Source organism: Chelonia mydas, chromosome 1 (assembly GCF_015237465.2).
Source record: "Chelonia mydas isolate rCheMyd1 chromosome 1, rCheMyd1.pri.v2, whole genome shotgun sequence".
In the NCBI taxonomy this organism is placed as follows: domain Eukaryota; kingdom Metazoa; phylum Chordata; order Testudines; family Cheloniidae; genus Chelonia; species Chelonia mydas.
The window spans coordinates 144358616-144377197 of record NC_057849.1 but is presented as its reverse complement, the minus strand read 5'-3'; positions in this window follow the sequence as shown (position 1 = coordinate 144377197).

Here is an 18582-nt window from a genome sequence, read left to right as displayed (position 1 = left end):
GGCAGCCAGCTAACCTCAATATACTAAACTAATACAGCTGACCTCATACCCTTTATTAGACATATATACAATGGAAGCTGTTAAAAAGCAATAAAAGGCATCACTAAAATGAGGTTCAGTGTTGCTAAACCACTCTGAGTAGAGACGGATATTCAGAGAGGAAATTTTTACTCTTAGGGGAGACTGATGATAGCTTTCATCCCAGGATCAGGCCCACAATTCCATTTCTCCATTTAGCCTCAATGTTTTTCAGACCAGAACTCTCGCACAATTATCTTCAATAGGTTTATATATGTGCAATTAAGTGGAACTTTGTTAACAATTTTGTTGATGATACATAAGGAGAAAGACTTCAGCCTAGTCCACTCCCTCTTAGTTGTATTAGTTTTTCAGGATTATTAGGAGTAAAAACTTATTTCTTTCTCAGAAGTGCAAATATGACTGAATACCCTCAGGAAGAAAATCTGTTCAGTAAGAAAATGCCATGTTTACCTTGAATAGAGCCCCACACTTTCATAACCAATCTTTGCAGAGTAGAACTGCACTTCCAAATTTAAAAACACAAGAGGGCGACATTACAGGCCAGATCTTCATCAGAGGTTAATGGTTGCCATTGGTGTCAATGGAGCTATGCCAACTTACAACCGCTGGAGATCTTGTCCTTTTTTCCTATCGCTAGGATAAATTCAATTTAATAATTTTGTTCCTCTATCACTTTCTCTAACATCAACTTCTTCCAATTTTATCTTTAAAAAGAAAACAATGGAAAATGGGGTAAACTAGTACAGATGATGGAAGCTACAGTAATTCTGCATCTGGAAAGGTACCCAAGCCTGAAATGAGAACTAGAACAAGTTTGTGGAAGAATTCATTTTTCTCTTCTTGACAAGCCGGTAGTAGTTTTCTTGAAGAAGGGGAAGCCACTAAATAGTCTTATCTCAGCCACCATTTTTATTTCTTCCAAAGATCATTTGATATAGCCCAATTTTAAGACTGAAGTTTGATTGTAAAATATTTGCTGGAAAAAACTAACAATCAAGGCATTTATGAGGAACAGAGCACTGGTTAACAATATGCATATTAATTATCACTCTAAATGCACACCAAAATGAATGCAGCAAAAACGTTCAATAGAGTGGAAGGGATGTTCCCAGCAGTGATGTTCATAATATTTGTATTAGGCCTCAACTATGTTGAGGGGGTGGTCCCGGACAACTGGAAAAAGGCTAATGTAGTGCCCATCTTTAAAAAAGGGAAGAAGGAGGATCCGGAGAACTACAGGCCAGTCAGCCTCATCTCAATGTTTGGAAAAATCATGGTGCAGGTCCTCAAGGAATCAACTCTGAAGCACTTACATAAGAGGAAAGTGATCAGGAACAGCCAGCATGGATTCACCAAGGGCAAGTCATGCCTGACTAATCTCATTGCCTTCTATGACAAGATAACTGGCTCTGTGGATGAGGGGAAAACAGTGGACGTGTTATTCCTTGACTTTAGCAAAGCTTTTGATACGGTCTCCCACAGTATTCTTGCCAGCAAGTTAAAGAAGTATGGGCTAGATGAATGGATTACAAGGTAGATAGAAAGCTGGCTAGATTGTCGGGCTCAACGGGTAGTGATCAATGGCTCCATGTCTAGTTGGCAGCCGGTATCAAGCGGAGTGCCCCAAGGGTCGGTCCTGGGGCTGGTTTTGTTCAATATCTTAATTAATGATCTGGAGGATGGCGTGGACTGCACCCTCAGCAAGTTTGCAGATGACACTACCTGAGAGGAGTGGTAGATACGTTGGAGGGTAGCGATAGGATACAGAGGGGCCTAGACAAATTAGAGGATTGGGCCAAAAGAAATCTGATGAGGTTCAACAAAGACAAGTGCAGAGTCCTGCACTTAGAACGGAAGAATCCTATGCACTGCTACAGACTAGGGACCGAATGGTTAGGCAGCAGTTCTGCAGAAAAGGACCTAGGGGTTACAGTGGACGAGAAGTGGGATATGAGTCAACAGTGTGCCCTTGTTGCCAAGAAGGCTAACGGCATTTTGGGCTGTATAAGTAGGGGCATTGCCAGCAGATCGAGGGACGTGATCGTTCCCCTCTATTCGACATTGGTAGGCCTCATCTGGAGTACTGTGTCCAGTTTTGGGCCCCACACTACAAGAAGGATGTGGAAAAATAGGAAAGAGTCCACTGAAGGGCAACAAAAATGATCAGGGGGCTGGAGCACATGACTTATGAGGAGAGGGTGAGGGAACTGGGATTGTTTAGTCTGCAGAAGAGAAGAGTGAGGGGGGATTTGATAACTGCTTTGAACTACCTGAAGGGGGGTTCCAAAGAGGATGGATTTAGACTGTTCTCAGTGGTAGCAGATGACAGAATGAGGATTAATGGTCTCAAGTTGCAGTGGGGGAGGTTTAGGTTGGATATTAGGAAAAACTTTTTCACTAGGAGGGTTGTGAAGCACTGGAATGCGTTACCTAGGGAGGTGGTGGAATCTCCTTCCTTTGAGGTTTTTAAGGTCAGGCTTGACAAAGCCCTGGTTGGGATGATTTAGATGGGGATTGGTCCTTCTTTGAGCAGGGGGTTTGACTAGATGACCTCCTGAGGTCCCTTCCAACCCTGATATTCTATGATTCTATGATTCTGTGTTAGTTTAATCTGTTTTTATAGCCACACCCATTGACCTAAAACCAATTGCCTACTTCAAACTACAAAACAGTACAAACTGAGTATGCTTCAGCTCTCCCTTGCATTTTTTATATCTAGATCCCTTCACCCAGCATAGAAAAGGTTCACAAATAAATAAATGCCACTATACATTCTATTTCACTAGAGACTGATCCTGCCATCCTTAAACACAGAAAATGCTCACCGATTCCAGAAAAAGGTAATGATATTTATCACTGTCCAAGTGGGGACTCATGCTGATTAGAAGATCCCAATCTATTCTATTGTCCCTATTGACCACCAAACCTCAATTAAAGAAGGTAAAAATTAAGCACAGAAAAACCCAAATGACTTTGGATTTACCAGAGATAGCCTTACCAGAGCAAATGCACGACAACATGTAAAATACCTAGGAGTGACTGTACTTAGGAATTTGTACCTAGGAAATAAAATATATAGCTTTGATTATAAATACTTATGGCAAAGAAACTTAGATTTGATGAGGTGGAATGCTATGACTGGGAGGAGCAAATGGTGAACTAATTAACATACTGTGTCACAGGCTGTTTCTTTTCCAAGCTTCTCCATTTTGTATCATCTTGTCTCAAGAAAAAAAAAAAAAAGCCCAGTCTCCAGGTGTTCCTTTAGTGTGTGATTATATGAGGGAAATTAATGCTTAAATAAACAGAACTGTTGACATTACAATTTTTTTTAACATAGCTATTAAAAGTGTGGGTGAAAAATACAAAGAAATAAAGTAAGGCTGCAGAGGTGTGACAGTCCATTGTAGGTTATGAATTACAGTATGTGTACATACTGCTTTTTCATTGATATAACTTTTATAATCCATGTATCCCATTGGATCAATTTTTCCTAAATAGCTCAGTTTATCTTTTACAGGCAATAAGGCAATTTCATTTCTCTTAATACTTTTATTCTGGTCAACTACATTCCTCTAGGCAGTCTTTGCTTTTGCAGCCATAGTGCAATGAACTATGCTTATTGACTGCAGTCACAAACATTCTAAACAGCTGTATTTGTTTAATCTGGCAGATCAGAACATTTCCTCTAATACCACATGGTAGAGTTTGTTGGGAGGAGAAATCCTCAAAATAATTCTAGCATCAATTTTTTCCACTTGAAAATATAAAAACTAGACCAGGAAAACAATTAAGAATACCTTTTAGGGAAGATGTGTGAACTATTGAGTGTGGGCAAGATGACTGAATAGGTATTTTCAGTGTCTAATTGCTATGATTCTATGAAGTGTATTAGGTAAGCAATTCATTACAATATCAGCAAGTACCATTGTCTCTTTGTGTATGAACTTCTTTTAATGGATGATTTTAAAAAAAGGAAAGTGCCAAGCACCTTTCTACCATATCAGTTCAAGTGGAATTAGCATTCAGAGAAGAACATTAAAGCAGGTAGTCTCTTTTGTTTGCAACATGCACAACAAAGAATGCCTTATATCAGAAGTTAAACACTATAATTACTGCAGACCTTTACTTCAAAATAGCATGATCTTTTATACATTAGGAATATTGCAAGATTAGAAACAGCACCAAGCGAGATAAAAGCAGATGATGATGGCTGTTTTAGAGGCTGACAGAATCTGCAACACAGCAGGTCTCTTCTTCTCACATCTCCCTGCAATACTTTGTCGAAGGCAGTTCCCATATGTGGTGAAGGGACATGGGGCGTTTCAAGTCTTGGAAATGCACAGTGGTGCCATAACAAGTTCATCACAATCAAGTAATCAAAAGCATTCTGAACATTTTTTTGTTATGAGAGCTCTGTGGAAAACAGAGATTGCTGCTTGTGTTTTCCTAGAGGCTCCCACAGCTCCTACTTACAGGGATCCTGGGCCTTACTGTAATCTCAGCCCTGCCTCCAATAACAGACTGCCATTTCCTCTGAAGAATAATTAACATCATCAAGATACTTAAGTTGCAGAACCATTAGCCTCTGTACCAGATGACAGGAAGGTAGATAACATAATGCCTATATTTAAAAAAGCTTCAGAGGTAATCCTGGCTATTACAGGCTGGTAAGTCTAACTTCAGTACAAGGCAAACTGGTTGAAACTATAGTAAAGAACAGAATTCTCAGACACATAGATGAACATGGTTTGTTGGGGAAGAGTCAACACATCTTTTGTAAAAGGAAACCCTGCCTCACCAATCTATTTGAATTCCTTGAGAGGGTCAACAAACATGTGGACAGGTTGATCCAGTGGATTCAGTATACTTGGACTTTCAGATAGCCTTTGACAAGGTCTTTCACCAAAGGCTCTTAAGCAAAGTAAGCAGTCATGGGATAAGAGTGAAGGTCCTCTCATGGACTAGTAACTGTTTAAAAGACAGGAAACAAAGAGTAGGAATAAAAGGTCAGTTTTCACAAGGAAGAGAGGTAAATAGCTGGGTCCCCTAAGGATCTATACTGAGACCTGTGCTGTTCAGTATATTCATAAATTATCTGGAAAAAGGGGTGAAGAGTGAGGTGGCAACATTTGCAGATGTGATACAAAATTATTCAAGAAAGTTAAAGTCCAAACCTGCTGCAAAGAGTTACAAAGTGATCTCATAAAAAGTGGGTGTCTGGGCAACAAAATGGTAGATGAACTTCCATGTTGATGAGTGCGAATAATGCACACGGGAGAAAATAATCCCAACTTGGATTTGTCAAGAACAAATCATGTCAAACCAACTGAATAGCTTTCTTTGACAGAGTAACAAGCCTTGTGGATAGGGGGAAAGCAGTAGATGTGGTATATCTTGACATTAATAAGGCTTTTGATACTGTCTTGCATGACCTTCTCATAAACAAACTAGGGAAATATAGCCTAGATAGAGCTACTATAAGGTGGGTGCATAACTGGTTGGAAAACTGTTCCCAGAGAGTAGTTATCAGTGGTTCACTGTCAAACTGGAAGGGCATATCAGGTGGGGTCCCGTAGTGATCAGTTCTGAATCCAGTTCTGTTCAATATCTTCATCAATGATTTAGATAATGGCATAAAGAGTACACTTAGAAACTTATAAAGTTTGCGGATCATAAAAACCTGGAGAAATGGTCTGAAGCAAATAGGATGAAATTCAATAAGGACAAATGCAAAGTACTCCACTTAGGAAGGAACGATCATTTGCACACATACAAAATGGGAAAGACTGCCTAGGAAGGAGTATAGCAGAAAGGTATCTGGGGGTTATAGTGGATCACAAGCTAAATACGAGTCAACAGTGTAACATCATTCTGGGATGTTGTATTAGCAGAAGTATTGTGAGCAAGACATCAGAAGTAATTCTTCCACTCTACTCAGCTCTGATAAGGCCTCAACTGGAGTACTGTGTCCAGTTCTGGGTGTCACATTTCAGGTAAGATGTGGACAAATTGGAGAAATTCCAGGGAAGAGAAACAAAAATGATTAAAGGTCTAGAAAACATGTCCTATAACGGAAGATTGAAAAAATTGGGTTTGTTTAGTCTTGAGAAGAGAAGACACAATAACAGTTTTCAAATACATAAAAGGTTGTTACAAGGAGGAGGGATAAAATTGTATTTCTTAACCTCTGAGGGTGAGACAAGAAGAAATATGAGGGAGCTGGGATTGTTTAGTCTGCAGAAGAGAAGAATGAGGGGGGATTTGATAGCTGCTTTCAACTACCTGAAAGGGGGTTCCAAAGAGGATGGCTCTAGACTGTTCTCAATGGTAGCAGATGACAGAACGAGGAGTAATGGTCTCAAGTTGCAATGGGGGAGGTTTAGATTGGATATTAGGAAAAACTTTTTCACTAAGAGGGTGGTGAAACACTGGAATGCGTTACCTAGGGAGGTGGTAGAATCTCCTTCCTTAGAGGTTTTTAAGGTCAGGCTTGACAAAGCCCTGGCTGGGATGATTTAACTGGGACTTGGTCCTGCTTCGAGCAGGGGGTTGGACTAGATGACCTTCTGGGGTCCCTTCCAACCCTGATATTCTATGATTCTATGATTCTATGAAATGGGCTTAAATTGCAGCAAGGGAGATTTATAAAGAACTTCCTATCTGTCAGGGTGGTTAAGCACCGGAATAAATTGCCTAGGGAGGTTGTGGAATCTCCATCACTGGAGGGCTAGACAAACACCTGTCAAGGATGGTCTAGATATATTTAGTCCTGCCATGAGTGCAGGGGACTGGACTAGATGACCTCTCAAAGTCCCTTCCAGTCCTACAATTCTATGATTCTGTATATACAAAAGGAGGGTTTCTAAATTAGCAGTTACACTCACGAATGAGATCTTAGAGCCATTTTGGATAGTTCTCTGAACACATCTGCTCAATATACAACAGCATTAAAAAAACTAACAATGTTTGGAACCTTTAGGAAAAGGATAGATAATAAGACATACTCTGTTTAAATCTGTGGTATGCCCAAACTTGAATACTGCATACAGCTACGATCGACCCATCTCAAAAAAGATATATTAGAATTGGAAAAGGTGCAGAGAAAGGCAAAAAATGATTAGGGGTATGGAACAGCTTCCATACAATGAGAGATTAAAAGGACTGGGTCTGTTCATCTTAGAAAAGAGACGGCTAAGGGGGGATATGATAGAGGTATATAAAGTCATGAATGGTGTGGAGAAAGTGAACAAGGAAATACTATTTACCCCTTTACATAGCACAAGAACTAGGGGTCACCTGATGAAACTAATAGGCAGCAGGTTTAAAAAAATAAAAGGAAGTACTTCTTCACACAGTCAACTTGTGGAGCTCATTGTTAGGGGAAGTTGTGAAAGCCAAACGTATAAGTGGGTTAAAAAAAAGAATCAGATAAGTTCATGGAGGATAACTCCATCAATGGCTATTAGCCAAGAAGGTCAGTGATGGAATCCCATGCTCCAGGTGTCCCTACACCTCCAACTGCTAAAAGCATCTGGAATTGGCCACTGTGAGAGACAGAATATTGGGCTAGATGGACCATTGGTCTGATCCAGAATGGATGTTCTTATGCTTAAAACTAAGTCAACATTAAAAATAAGCAAAAAGAAAAGGAGTACTTGTGGCACCTTAGAGACTAACAAATTAATTTGAGCATAGGCTTTCGTGAGCTAAAGCCCACTTCATCAGATGCATGCTGTGGAAAATACAGTAGGAATACAGTGTGTATACACACACACACACACACACAGAGAACATGAAAAAATGGGGGTTGCCATACCAACTCTAATGAGACTAATAGATTAAGGTGGGCTATTATTAGCAGGAAGAAAAAAAACTTTTGTAGTGATAATCAGAATGGCCCATTTCAAACAGTTGACAAGAAGGTGTGAGTAACAGTAGGGGGAAAATTAGCATGGGGAAATAGTTTTTAGTTTGTGTAATGACTCATCCACTCCCAGTCTTTATTCAAGCCTAATTTAATGGTGTCCAGTTTGCAAATTAATTCCAGTTCTGCAGTTTCTTGTTGGAGTATGTTTTTGAAGATTTTTTGTTGAATAATTGTGACTTTTAGGTCTGTAATTGAGTGTCTAGGGAGGTTGAAGTGTTCTCCGACTGGTTTTTGAATGTTATAATTCTTGATGTCTGATTTGTGTCCATTTATTCTTTTGCATAGAGACTGTCCAGTTTGGTCAATGTGCATGGCAGAGGGGCATTGCTGGCACATGATGGCATATATCACGTTGGTAGATGTGCAGGTGAACGAGCCTCTGATAGTGTGGCTGATGTGATTAGGCCCTATAATGGTGTCCCCTGAATAGATATGTGGACACAGTTGGCAACGGGCTTTGTTGCAAGGATTGGTTCCTGGGTTAGTGTTTTTGTTGTGTGGTGTGTGGTTGCTGGTGAGTATTTGCTTCAGGTTTGGGGGCTGTCTGTAAGCGAGGACTGGCCTGTCTCCCAGGATCTGTGAGGCCATTCTATCTAAAAATAAGATCATTCTATGTCTGGGACAAAGGAAAGGTACTATGAAATACCATGAACTTATGAAAAATAAAGTTCTAGGGCCTGATTCTGATCACACTTACATAAGTGTAAACAAGGTGTTCTTCCCCTGCCCCCAGCCATGCCCACTGATGTCAAGGAAGTTACATTAATCAACATTCACCGTATGGCTGTGAAAGAGGAATGGGAACCATGCTGATACTATCAGAAGCCCTCTTTTCAGTGTATTTTTCAATAATGTGCTTATTTCTCTCCTCTCTTGAGCATCAAACAGCCAGTTTAGTTTTTAAAACACGTACAGGTGCTTTAGGAATCTGCACAGTGAACATTAAAATCCCTTTACTTCATAACACTGCTTCCTAGAATCAACAGTTTCATTAGCTGTTACTTTCTATACCATCTTTCAATTTTCATAGTCTTTTTTTTTTTAGCGCTCCTTAAGCCAGTTCTTTTCTGTTCAATGTGAAAACCAGCTCCCTCTAAAATATTTTGTGTATGAATATTGGTGTGATGCTATTTTGTGTTTTACCTGTGCAAAAGACCCCTCTGTGTTACTTACATTATCTTTGTGCAATTGCAGCATGTATATACAATTACTCTGATTGTGCATGGAAATCAGATCGTTTCAAAAGCAAATATTCATTTATGCACATAGCTGTCCATTTATACATGAAAGTATAGTGACTGCATATACACTGCTGAAAGTCAGGACCAAAATCCATTCCTGTCTATTAATACTGTACTTGGGACAGTCTCCTCACATATAAAACAAAGCTTTGAAATATATTTCATGAGCTAACTAATATGTAAGTGCCAGGATAGGTTAAGATGGAACTAGTATTATAGTAAAAATTTTCCTTACTGCATCCTAGAATCCCTCTCCACAATGATCATGATATCACATTGACTAATGGTTATGGATGATTTATAAAGATCATATGAATAGTGACTCCGGTGGGCTGATTCAGAATCTTATGATCATTATATTGACCAGTGGACTAATATGGGCAGACATCACTATCTTTGTTTTGAGGTCAGAGTATATTTCTCCCATCAGGACAAAGGACTACCCTCTAACCTAATGGAATGCTTAGCTTTCAAGAGGTTGAAGAAAGAATATTGCCTTGCCAACAGACATTTTATTAGTGATTTGGTACTTTATAATGATTTGTAGTCCTTGCTCAATGATACAAAGGCACCTATAATGCCCTTTACATCAAGATTCATCTCCATGTGTCACCATGGTATTCATATGATCTGTGAGTGATGAATTATGAAGGAAGAGCAGCAGAGCATCAATGGTGGAAGTCTTGCTCTGAATTAGATTGACTGCAGCATATGTCATGAAATCTTATGTCATGTTTGAATAGAAGGCAAAGAAAGATTTTTTGCGTTCATCATAGGACTCACACAATGCCAGTCAACAGAACTGTTCCAAAAGGCTAACAATTGGATTCATCCAGTTTGAGTCTTGTAACAACGTAGAATGTTTCTTGTTCTGGAGTTTTCAAATTATTTTGCAGATAAGATATCTCAGATCTGAAGTGATGTCTGCCTCCAGGATAATGGGACAAATTCAGATTCTTGCTTGCCTGGGTTTCAGCTTGTGAAATGAGCACACAAGCTATGCTCTGGCAGGTCAGATCAATTTCCTTACTGCCTGTGGACAGCCAACGGGGAAGAACTGTATCTATTATAGGAGATGATTGTTACCCTCTTGAAAGCCAGCAAGATGACAGTATCTTTTAAAGAAGCATTTGTTAGACCCTTGATTAAGGAGCCTCTCTCACCACAGATAATCTTTCCAATTATCACCCCATCTATACATTTTGGGGGTAGACTGGGACAATTCAAGCAACATCTGTTTAAAAATGAATTGTGTGTGTTCATAAACATCTGATACATAAAGTATGAGTCTTATTGCTTCCATGCTATTTGGTATGGTTATTGTTCGCTATTGGGATACATATTATGCAATTTGTCTTATCCTAATGCAGTGTCAAGTAGAAAACTATGACTGCAGTTAAACCACAGTTAAACTATGACCACAATCTAATTCCAGAATGAAGATGGTGGACCAGCAATACAGACTGGCTACCAATATAGGGCTAGAGCTTTAGCTGGTGTAAATCAGCACAGCTCCATTGATTTCAATAACTTTCAAAAGGCAGGAGAAAAATTTATTTCAATGGAGCTTTATCAGTTCTTTTTTTATAGATTCATAAATTCCAAGGCCAGAAGGGACCATTGTGACCACCTAGCCTGACCTTCTGTATAACACAGGTCATAGAATTTCCCCCAAATAATTAATACAGCATGTCTTTTAGAAAAAATCCAATCTCAATTTACAAATTGTCATTGATGGAGAATCCACCATATCCTTATCACGATCATCAAGCACGCATAGTCAGCTGAGGACTATTGCACCAGTCAGAGTGACCAAGGTTGTGGTATCACACCAGTCATTGTTTAGTGACGTTCCCAAACCTGGCCCCATCCTGTGAATCCCTGAATCTCTGGGGCAGCCCTACAGGTTGCACTCGTCAATACAGAGTTTGAGAGCACAGTATACCGGAGTCTTTTTGTCCATCCTGGCAACATGGCCAAAGACCATGCAACGCCACTTTTGAATACAATGAGTGATTGAAGGAAGGCCAGGTCTCTGTGAGACTGACATTTTGCACAAAGTAAAACCACTTCGTACTCCGGAATTGGTGCTGACAGCAGATATGAATTGCCTCTAGCCATTCCAAGTCTGCCTATATGAGAATCCACCATGACCCTAAGTAAACTGTTCCAAGAGTTAATTACTCTGTTAAAAATGTACACCTTATTGTCAGTCTTTTTCACAAGCTCAGGATCTGATGTGACTGATAGATTTTTGCACAGGAGTCACAGCACATCAATAGCACTCCATTCTCAAGGACATTCCAGAGGACATTACATTCACTTTTCAGCTTTAGTGCAATGTTGGAGCATGACATCACTCAGTAAAACTTCTCCTTGATATCTGAAGAGCTTAACACAATCTCGCCAAAGTGGCAAATGTGTTACCAACAGAGCTAATATTCCAGATTGCAAGGTAATGTTAAACCCAATTACCAAGGCATGCTGTTAGCACCTGAAAATAGGATTTTTTAAATCATGCCCCAGGGCAGCCCAACTTAATTCCTCTTCACGTCATTGTCTAGTGGGTTCCACAGCAGCTTCAGCGAATGGTGTGGTTTAGGTCATACTGTAATCTTTTGCATTCACCTTCACAACATGCTGAAAATGCTTACAGTTATGATGCAGTCCTGACCCTTTATAGTTCAGGTCATAGTCAGTTTAGAGATAAACTTTGTTTTATCTCTAAATCTGGCTTGACCTGAATTTTAGTTGCCTGGACAATTTGTAGTTATCATACACACTCTGAAAGCCACATCCTCTTAGAATACTCCTAACAAATGTCTAATAAGGAAGCTCTGGCATTGTGCCATTACTGACACCTTACAAATAGCAACAGCTATTCTATAGCAACAGTGCTAACTTCTAGAGCAGTGCTAACTTATCCAACTGGAAAATTCCAGGGGAAAATCAAGCAGGAAGAATATATTATAATTGCTTGCATTGGAATCTAGTCAAGACATTAGGGCTATCACTCCTCCTACTAAACTCATACCATGGAATTTTCAATTGGCAAGGAACTGGATTTCACCTCTCATCTTTAAGGTAAGCCCTCTAGCAGCACACAGTGTCCCCTACCAAAGTGGAAGGGTATTAGTTCAGTAGCAGCCCAGAGGGAAGATTGCTACCTCATGAATCACGAGCACCAAATGCTGGGATGACACCTGGATGTTTCTGAGGCCTTTCACCCAAATTCCAAGCAGCCCTGCACATCTTGAAAGTTCTGCTGTGGTCACAGCTCAAGGCTGCAGGCCAGATCTGAAATGTGCAAAATAGTTGACATTTTCTTTACTTCTACTATTACTAAAGAACAGGCCAAGGGCAAAGGGCAAACCAGATAGCTTGTAATGAATTGTAGCTGAGTTAACCAGTTCAAGTGTACGCCAATTCTTTAACGTTATGAAATGTAACTGTCATGCAAGGGGTCAATGAAAAGCTCACGACTCATTGGTTATTAATATAATTGTTAATGTAGGTGCAAGCAACTGATGCAAAGCTAAGGACATAAACTGAAATTATAATTTTTAAAATGTGTTTGCCAGCCAACTCGAAGTTACTCCACCCTAGACAGAGGAATGTAGTTTTTTCCCCAGGGAGAAACTGACAAAGTATTTTGAAAGACAATGAGAATGTATTTACATATTACATAAACAGACCCATCAAGCTAACAAGGGGTGGAGGCAAACCTCACACTATCACAGTGTGGGTGGAGATTGACAATCACATATTTAATGTTCATGCAATTACACCGGAGGGGGCAGGATCTAAATAATTTGCATTTTAGCAGACAACTCCAGCAAGAAACTTCCTTCACCATGAGACTTCATGTCACCTTCCTGACAGCTTGAATGAACTTTATCTAGGGGTAACCCTTAGAAGAATCCATTTCAAAGGGTCACGATAAAGTAGAAGGGCAAAGAAACCACAAGTTATCTATTTTTCACCTAAGATGACAAAGATTTCGGCCCTTTGACTTTGAGGGATAGATCCTGATCCAAGAACTGGGTCAGCCATCTTGATGGAAACATTACATGAGAATTTTACCTCTAGCTTGTTAAGTTTTTGTTACTAGAAAGTGTTTTATCTCTATTTCTCTTGTAACCAATGTCTGACTTTAAACCTTATACTTGCACTCACTTAAAACCTCTCTCTTTGGAATGAAATACGCTTATTTTTATGTTTAATTTAGACCAGTCCAGTGCTGTGTTTGAACTGAACTGTTTGGTAACTGTTTAAAGTAACAAACTATTGGATAGTGACTCTTTAGAGGAGCAATGAACCTTAACATTTCTCTGATTGTTCTGAGACAGGACTGAACATTTCAGAACAAAAGTTTTGGGGAAATTCAGGGCTGGAGAGAGTGTGGCACCAGCTTACTAGTTATTAAGCAGGGTTTGGGGAGACCAATGGAAGTCCGTGATATTGCAGACAGGCTCCTGGATCCAAAGCACTGGACCAGGGCTGCCCAATATATAGACAGATTGCATGCTTGCTGCTGACTGTGGGAGTCCCAGGCAGAGAATTACAGTAGCAAAGCTTTAAGGTGCTTAAGGGTTACAGGATAAGAGATGACAACTCTTCATCTGTCTGGATTGCACCCCAGAACCCAACATCTACCTCCAGAGTAAGTGACTGAAAGAATTCCATAAGTTCTATATGTTTGTAATGGTGTCCTGGTGAATTGTAGCTGACAGACTCATTGCTATAATGTTTCTGGAAATATACTGTGCTATAAATGCATGAGTTCTTCACAAGAAGCACATTCAATCACAATTTCAATTATTTAAATGGCTGAATGCAATTCCATTGAACATGGCACATTATTACAATGGAATGTTTACCACAAAAAAGCAAATAGAAGAGGACAAAGATCCTATCTCAGCAAAAAAAAAGCACATGAAAATAAATGTATAGGGAGACAAACTCTGGAGTCTCTCTAACATCATAATATTAACAATCTCTTTATAGTCAGCAGAAAGAGATTCTATGTTATTAAGAAAGGCAGAATACATGGAGTTACTTTCTGCAATGCACAAGTGTAACATTTGGGAGGATTTTGGGGGGAAAACGTTTCCAAATGGACTCTTTCCAAATTATATCCCTGTTAGACGTTTGGTGGTGGCAGCGATAAGTCCAAGGGCAAAAGGTAAAATAGTTTGTACCCTGGGAAAGTTTTAACCTAAGCTGGTAAAAGTAAGCTTAGGAGGTTTTCATGCAGGTCCCCACATCTGTAGAGTTTAGAGTGGGGAAGGAACCTTGACAACAAGTAAATACCAATGGTTGCCACCAATGATGGTCACATAAAAGTCAATACCAGAACTCCCACTGAACTCAGTATACCCAGGATATCACCCCCAGCTGTTAAATGTTTCGTAAAGAATTCCAAGTAAGATACACAGAATTAACTCCAGCTGAGACAAGGTTAACACCTTTCCTTGAGTGAGCTGAGATATGAGAAGCAGGATAAATATATTGCAAGTCCAGCCACTAGATGGGGAGTAGAGTTCCATTCAGGATGTCTCTAGGCTCTGCATGGTCCCATGTAAAGTAAATTATACAGGAGGTCTCCGTCCAGCATCCCGGGAGTTGTAAGATCTATTCTGCAGCTACCTAGGTAATACTGGGATCAGACTACACTGACACAATTGGAAAGCAAGTCTAAGGGAAAACAATTTGAGAGTGCTGGCAGTTGTTTAAAGAGACATTAGAAAGAACTATCCCACTGCTTAGGAAAGATAGGAAGTATGGAAAGAGACCACTCTGGCTTAACCAGGAGATCTTCAATGACCTGAAACTCAAAAACGAGTCCTACAAAAAGTCGAAATTAGGTCAAATTAGGAAAGAAGAATATAAAAAAAGAACAGCACAAGCGTGTTGGGACAACATTAGAAAGGCCAAGGCACAAAATGAGATTAAAGTAGCTAGAGATATAAAGGGTAACAAGAAACTTTCTAAAACTACATTAGAAGCAAGAGGAAGACTAAGGACAGGGTAAGCCCATTACTCAATGAGGGGTGAATGACTATAACAGAAAATGTCGAAACGGCAGAAGTGTTAAATTACCTTTTTGTTTCAGTTTTCACCAAAAAGGTTAGTAGCGATCGGACATCTAACATAGTGAATGTCAGTGAAAATGAGGTAGACTCTAAAAGGGCTAAGAGACTAAAATAGGGAAAGAACAAGTTAAAAATTACTTTGATAAGTTAGATGTCGTCCAGTCAGCAGGGCCTGATGAAACACGTCCTAGAATACTCAAGAAGCTGACTGAGGAGATATCTGAGCCATTAGTGATTATCTTCAAAAACTCATGGGAGAGATTCCAGAGGACTGGAAAAGGGCAAATATAGTTCCAATCTATAAAAAGGAAAATAAGGACAACCTAGGGAATTACAGACAGACAGCTTAACTTCAGTGCCCAGAAAGATAATGGAGCAAATAATCAAGCAATCAATTTGCGAACACCTAGAAAATAATAAAGTGATAAGTAACAGTCAGCATGGACTTGTCAAGAACAAATCATGTCAAACCAACAAAATAGCTTTTTTTTTTTAAACAGAGTAAGAAGCCTTGTGAATGGGAGGAAGAGATAGATATGGTATATCTTGACTTTAGTAAGGCTTTTGATACTGACTCGCATGACCGTCTCATAAACAAACTAGGAAATATAGCTTAGATAGAACTACTATAAGGTGGGTGTATAACTGGTTGGAAAACCATTCCCAGAAAGTAGTTATCAGTGGTTCACAGTCAACCTGGCAGGCATATTGAGTGGGATCGCACAGGGATCAGTCTATGGTCCAGTTCCATTCAGTATCTTCATACATGATGTAGATAATGGCATGGAGAGGGCACTTATAAAGTTTGTGGATGATACCAAGCTGGGAAGGGTTGCAAGTGCTTTGGAGGATAGGATTAACATTCAAAATTACCTGGACAAAACTCCACTTATGAAGAAACAGTCATTTGCACCGCTACAAAATGGGAAATGACTGCCTAACAAGGAGCAAAAAGGAATCTGGGGGTTATAGTGGATCGCAAGTTTAATATGAGACAACAATGTAACACTGTTTAAAAAAAAAGTAAACATAATTCTGGGATGTAGTAGCAGGAATGTTGTAAGCAAGACATGAGAAGTAATTTTTCCACTCTACACAGCTCTGATAAGGCCTCTGATAAGGCTTCAACTGGAGTTTTGTGTCAAGTTCTGGGTGTCACATTTCAGGAAAGATGTGGAAAAACTGGAACAAGGCCAGAGGAGAGCAACAAAAATGATGAAAGGTCTAGAAAACATGACTTACGAGGGGAAGATTGAAAAAATTGGACTTGTTTAGTCTGGAGAAGAGAAGACCGAGGAGGGACAATGATAACAGTTTTCAAGTACATAAAAGGTTGCTAACAAGCAGGTAGACGAAAACTTGTCCTCCTTAATCTCTGAGGATAGGGCAAGAAGCAATGGGCTTATACTGCAGCAAGGGAGGTTTAGGTTGGACATTAGGAAAAAACTTTCTGTCAGAGTATTAAGCACTGGAACATATTGCCTAGGGAAATTGTGGAATCTCTATCATTGGAGAATTTAAATAACAGGTTAGACAAACACCACTCAGGAATGGTCTAGTTATTACTTAGTCCTGCCTGAAGTGCAGGGGACTTGACTAGATGGCCAGTCCTACACGTCTATGATTCTATTTTTGGATCACACTTTCCCTTTGATATTCTTTTCTAATTAATAAATCTTGAGTCAGCCAAGAAATTATATTGGTCTCTTGGTCATTCAGATTCTTTTAAGATGCTTCTCCCTCCCGTATAATACCCTTCTTCCTTACCACTGCTGGATAGGGAAATTATGCAATTTTAAATCTGTGACCAAAAAGATTCCCATGGTACAGTACTGATATTTAAATACTAATAACAACAACTCTTGTACTGTCCCTGCATACTGTAGCTCACCACAATGGCTTCCATTTAATTACTCAGGGGATTTATAAAATGCAATGTTAGTTAAATCACACTTTGCCAATTAGCTAACAGCAATACTTACTGTCCAAAAATTATGTGGCTCTATAGTAAACTGCTACACATATCTTTTCCTATGTTATGCTCATCCTATACTTTCAAATTAAGAAGGAGCCCAATAATATGAGTGCGTACAGTGTAAGAATCTAACCATTTCTTGAGATTTTGGTACTGCTACATTTCCATTTTCAGAATTTAAAGCCCTCTTTGGAAATTCTGGGGCCAAGAAAAAGATTACTAGGCTAGAAATCAGAAAAATCAAAGGTTTCAGAGTAGCAGCCATGTTAGTCTATATTCGCAAAAAATAAAAGGAGTACTTGTGGCACCTTAGAGACTAACAAATTTATTTGAGCATAAGCTTTCGTGAGCTACAGCTTACTTCATCGGATGCATTCAGTGGAAAATACAGTGGGGAGATTTGTATACACAGAGAACATGAAATAATGGATGTTATCATACACACTGTAAGGAGAGTGATCACTTAAGATGAGCTAATACCAGCAGGAGAGCCGGGGCGGGGGGGGGGGGGGGGAGAAAACCTTTTGTAGTGATAATCAAGGTGGACCATTTCCAGCAGTTGACAAGAATGTCTGAGGTGATTAGGCCCTATGATGGTGTCCCCTGAATAGATATGTGGACACAGTTGGCAACGGGCTTTGTTGCAAGGATAGGTTCCTGGGTTAGTGGTTCTGTTGTGTGGTGTGTGGTTGCTGGTGAGTATTTGCTTCAGGTTGGGGGGCTGTCTGTAAGCAAGGACTGGCCTGTCTCCCAAGATCTGTGAGAGTGATGGGTCGTCCTTCAGGATAGGTTGTAGATCCTTGACGATGCGTTGGATAGGTTTTAGTTGGGGGCTGAAGGTGACGGCTAGTGGCGTTCTGTTATTTTCTTTGTTGGGCCTGTCCTGTGGTAGGTGACTTCTGGGTACTCTTCTGGCTCTGTCAATCTGAAAACATCATCCTGGCCACTATGGATGCAGAAGCCCTCTACACCAACATTCCACACAAAGACAGACTACAAGCTGTCAGGAACAGTATCCCCGATAATGTCACGGCAAACCTGGTGGCTGAACTTTGTGACTTCGTCCTCACCCATTACTATTTCACATTTGGGGACAATGTATACCTTCAAACCAGCGGCACTGCTACGGGTACCCGCATGGCCCCACAGTATGGCAACATTTTTATGGCTGACTTAAAACAACACTTCCTCAGCTCTCGTCCCCTAATGCCCCTACTCTACTTGCGCTACATTGATGACATCTTCATCATCTGGACCCATGAAAAAGAAGCCCTTCAGGAATTCCACCATGATTTTAAC